The sequence below is a fragment of the Vigna umbellata genome, chromosome 9 (assembly GCF_029865625.1).
Source record: "Vigna umbellata cultivar VRB3 chromosome 9, Vumbellata_1.0, whole genome shotgun sequence".
Classification (NCBI taxonomy): Eukaryota; Viridiplantae; Streptophyta; class Magnoliopsida; order Fabales; family Fabaceae; genus Vigna; species Vigna umbellata.
The window spans coordinates 41,489,817-41,495,198 of NC_142173.1; the positions used below are offsets into that span (position 1 = coordinate 41,489,817).

General features: G+C 37.9%; 1 long non-coding RNA gene across 2 annotated transcripts; it reads left to right on the forward strand.

The window, feature by feature from the left end:
• Positions 1–762: 762 nt before the first annotated feature.
• On the forward strand, positions 763–3,807 carry LOC148193571 (uncharacterized). Of its 2 annotated transcripts, XR_015781892.1 has the most exons (4): positions 763–1,280; positions 1,423–1,489; positions 1,595–1,688; positions 3,534–3,807. It is a non-coding gene; the product is annotated as an uncharacterized LOC148193571 (long non-coding RNA). The 2 variants fall into 2 exon arrangements; XR_015781891.1 differs by having other exon boundaries at positions 1,423–3,807.
• Positions 3,808–5,382: the final 1,575 nt, after the last annotated feature.

Genomic DNA, 5,382 nt, shown 5'->3' on the forward strand with positions numbered 1-5,382 from the left:
CATGAACAACACAACACAACAATCATAAATGAGGAAATCTGACCAATCATACTCACACTACATTTATTACATAGTTACATCACTCCATATTACTTTTTTCTCTTTTTATATATACTAACTATTTTCTCATCCTTTTAATTGCTATTTTTTATATTATTTAAAAATAATTTCAGTATTATTTTAAGCTTCAATGTATCATATTCTTTCACCAACTTTAAATTAAATATATTTTCTTGTTACCATTGTAAAGATCCACTCCCAACTCCAGCATTTCCCTTCTTTATTAATTGAATTATAACATGAATATCTTTTGTGTTGGATTCAATTGAATGCCACAGCAACATTCTAAGTACATTCCATGTTTATATATATAAATATATGAACACGAATGAGTTCTTTAAAAACTATAGTATCTAATTTTTAATATGGAGATTCTTACTTTCTTTACTCTTTTTAACAATTAGACATTTATGTTATTCTTTCTGTTTTAAAAAGTGCATTCCACACTACTTTTGCAACTAGTACAACCTTTTTTTCCCTCAACCATCTTAAATTTTTCTTCTTTTGTTTTCGTATTTATTCCCAAAAAAAAATTTTATTTTTTTTAAATATAAAAGTAAAAATCATTTTATACTACAATTATAGTCATTATCGATCTGAATTACAATTTATGTTTTCAGATATTTACTTATTACAAACTTTATTTTTGATATGTTGATTTAATATGTTTTAAAATGTTAAAATCAATGTAATCTAGAGACAAAATGTAAGACCCTATATAATTAAACAATGATAATTCTGTGTTAAACCAGATTAGTGCACTATAATTCTGAGTTGATTTAATCCTACTTCAAATCTGCTAAATCTCTTCCTGCAATGCACTGAAATCAAGCTCCACCATTCTCTGGAAACTGCACCACGTCACACACACTCAGTGCATTAAAAACGCACCAATCTGTGCATGCACACACGCCAAGTGTCACGGGAGAGAATTCCAAGCAGGGTTTGGTGTGCAAGTGGCAGACTATGAAACGCTCTCTTGTTTGATGTGGAATCCACTCAAAATTCTGAGTTTTGAGAAAACTCTTTCACTCACACTCACACTTCGTCTTCCTCAGAAAACCAAACCTTTCATCTTCTCCAACTTCTCACTAAGAACCTTTATCTTCTCTCTACCATTACTCACTTCCTTCAACTCCAATCCGTTTTCTGAAACCATAGGAACATTCACGGGCCAGCAAGCTCCATTTTGATCCGAACCTCTTTTGATTCTGTAACTGGTAAGCTCCAAACCACAATCTAATCTTAAAATTTCTAGGAACACTGTATCAGTTGCATGCAAGGATAAAAATCTGAGTTTCTGAGAACTCTCATCTTCTCTCTAAAATTACTCATTCATCATCTCCTCAAATTCTGTTTCAGATACTGTAAACACTGTCACTGCACCGTGAACATCAACTTGATTCGAACAGAATTGAGAACTGAACTGGTAAGTTCTCATTCTGCATAATTGTCCATTGAGTTCATGCTAATCAAAATTCTGGTTGCATGAATGAGTTATAGGTTTGATCTTTATGTTATTTTGGTATTTTAGATTTAGTGAAAGTCGTGGAGTGAATTCATTTGGGTAGAGAACTGTGAGTGATCAAGATAAACCTTAAACAATTGGAATTTCACTGCAGTAACAGGTAAGGGAAGCCTATAATTTTAATTTATACTGTATGTGTTATGATCTGATGTGCATGTATTAAATGTATGATGTTCGAGCTGTGTAAATGACCACAGTTATGAAATCTGGTTTTCTGATAATGTGATTGATCTGCATGTTGGTTTGGAATGTATGAAAATTATGAGGTTGAGCTGTTAAGAATGGTTTATGATATCTGATATGAATTCTAGTTTGGATGGGTCTGTCATGAACTGATACGGCTTGGATGAATGATATTTGATGTTGGATTTGATTTGATTACATGTTGAATTGATGATGCATGAACTGAATATGGTTATTGGATACTTGGAATGAATTAGATGTTGAAAACTGTATGATAACATGTTGGAAGTGAATTAAATCTGAAATGAAAGTATAAAGTTAGAAAAATTGAAATCTGGGAAAAATTCTACTAAGTGTGAAAAATCTGAATTTCTGATCATTCTCTGTTGCTAAAAGGACGTTCGTCACTGGACGGTCTTAGACCGTTCGGTGTTTGGTTAGCATGACTTAGATTGGAATTCATTCATTTGGAATGAATTCTGCTCAAGAACGAGCGTCCCCCAATTGGGTGAATGAGCTTTCGATCTGCTCAGTACAGCTAAGTATTTAAAACTTTATAAAGAAGTGACGTTCGGCCTTAAGTCGAGCGTCCGTACTTATTGACGCTCGTCCTCATGATTGAGCGTTCGTTCTTATTGTTGTTCGACCTTATGTCGAACGTGCATTCTAAGAGAGCGTTCGTCCTTATATTGAACGTTCGTCCAAGTTGACGTTCGGTCTTATATCGAAACGTTCGTCCTAGATAACGCTTGGGTTTTACCAGCGTTCGTTCTGATTGTGCTCGGTCATTTACCTGGCGTTCGTTCAAAGCAGGGTTCGGTTTTATAATTGAACGCTCGTCCTTACCATTGAACTCTGAGCGAACGTAACTGGCGTTCGTCCAAATTGCTAATTAACGTTCGTTTTTCTGGCAGTGCTGTTTTCTGAAATCAAATTATATTGACTGTTTATCTAAACAATGTCTTACTGGTGTTATCCTTTGGATTCTACCTGGACTCGTTACATTCAAAATCTTTCTAAGTATCATTCATGTCTTTTAAAGATCAGTATTTTCAAATTATAAATTTTAAAGAGTATTAGGTGAGTTCCTTGGTTCTTTTCTCTTGTTCAGAAACAAGGATGCAGAGTACTGTAACATGTAAATTTCTATTTATTAAATGATGAACTTTCGTGAAATTAAGAGAGTGGAATACAGAATGGAAATATGGATTCAGTGAACTGTTTAATATGGTGAATTATATGTGGAATGAATTATTGGAAATGAATTATGATGAGCGTTCCAAGGAGGAACGTCTCTAATATGATTGATTGTTGATTTTTGTAAAGTATGACTGTGGGCATGCTAAGCTGGCTTGGTCCATCCTGATATTCCGTGATACACCTCTTCAAGTAGAAGGGGGTAGTCATGCGTGGGAATGGCAGGAGGTCCTTAGTCCATAAGTTAACATGGGCGACGTAAGAACGGACTTACCTCGAGTGGCAGCTGTTTGGTGTTACCCAGTTACTACACCACTCGGGTGCAAGGACGCCTGTAGCTACACGGTTCATACAGTCCGGACAGTCTGTCTATTATATAAGTATCTGTATGATTGTTAATTGATGAGCTTGCATGATGTATGTGTGGATTTAAATATAAATGTATGTGTTGATTGTATAAATTAAATATTATAAGCTTACCCTTGCGTTTCCATTGTGTTGTCTATTGTCCATGTATAATCCGTGTTGTCAAAATGCAATGATCATCCGTTGTGGATGTGAGCAGATGGTGGTGTATCCCTTGAGCAAGTGTTGGACGAAGAAAAGGTGGAGGATGCTAACCTTGTGGAGGTTGAAGTAAAATCGGAGCAGTAGGATTAGATTAGTAGTAGAGGTTATGTTTTCTGTACTGAGTTTTGGAAGTTCTGTATATAATTCTGCAGAATTTTGTATGCAGATCTGTTTTATGTATTTTGGTGGATTTCTGAACACTGTAAACTCTGCTGTAAGTTACTGAACAGTACTGTTTATTTATATAAGTGCTGTATTCTTTTGGCGCAGCGGTTATTTGTGTAAAGACTGTTTAATGTTGCTGTTAATTGTGATTAATTCTGAATTATAGTGATTACTATATTTTGGGATGTTACATTAGTGGTATCAGAGCAGTTTTGTTCTTTTAAGGAACACTGTAGGTATGAGTGCACTACGTTTTGCTGTGTGCTTATTATATGTTAATGAGTTATTGTTTTAACTCTCGAACTTTACTAACGCTCGTTTTTCTCTGATTCAGAGAACTAATGGCGCCTAGACTTCCTCCTCCTCCCCAACCGAATGAGTCCGATACGTCCAGCAACACTAGGTTGTTGGAAACCGTAGTTGAACGACTGCATCAACAGAATACTACACTGATGGAGCAAAACGCCACTCTGATGCAGCAAAACCAAGCTGCTATGCAAGGATTGGAGGCATCGCGTGTCAATTCTGAAAACACGCAAAGGCAATTGATGGAGATCCTGGCTGCAACTAGAGGTGCGCCTGGAGCATCTTCTTCAAACGCTGCTCAACCAAATGCTGAATGGAGTTTGGAAAGTTTCCTTCAGCATCACCCTGCCAAGTTCAGTGGCAAATGTCTTCCTGATGAGGCAGATCATTGGCTGAGGGACATTGAGAAGATTTATAATGCAAAGAGGTGTCCTGACGACAACAGATTGGCGTTTACTGAGTACTTGTTGACTGGTGAGGCCAACCACTGGTGGACGAGTGTGAGGGCTATCCTGGCCGACACTCATGCTCCTATCACCTGGGAGGTTTTTAGAAACAAATTTTATGAAGAATATTTCCCAGACAGCGTTCGCTATGCCAAGGAAGTAGAATTTCTTCAGCTGGTGCAAGGGGGAAAATCTGTATCCGAGTACACAAATTCTTTCAAACAGTTGTTGAGGTTTAATACGATGGCCACTAGTGAAGAGTGGCAGTGTAGGAAATTTGAGAATGGATTAAGAAGCGACCTGAAGGTGTTGATATCAAGTTTATGCATTCGGTCATTTCCTGCAATGGTGGAAAGAGCCAAAGTATTGGAGAAGAATATGGCAGAAGTGGAACGACAAAAGAAGCAGACACAGGTGACTAGAGGGTCGATTGTATCCAGGGGTACTGCCAACACGAGAAGTACTCCTTACGCTCGCCCAGGTCAGTCAAATGCAAGTGGATCACGAGCATTAATCACTGCCGGACAACCAGGAAACGTCACTTGTTTCCAGTGTGGAGGGCCACACTATCGTTCATCTTGCCCTCAACTCACGGGAGGAAAATTCTGCACGAAATGTAGAAGAAGTGGGCACTTGGAGAATGAGTGCAACATGGGTGGACGAGCTGTGTTGAGGCCACCGAATGCTGGCAGAAATCAGGCTAGAGGAGGACGAGCCCAAGCAGCTGGACGTGTTTATGCAATCACTGGTGCAGAAGCAGCGAGCTCAGGTACGCTCGTTACTGGCACATGCTTGCTGTATGGAATAAATTGTTGTGTGTTGTTTGACTCGGGGGCGACACACTCCTTCATATCGAAGGCGTGCGTTGATAAGTTGGGAATAGCTGTGAGTGAGATGAATTTTGATTTGGTGGTGTCAACACCAGCT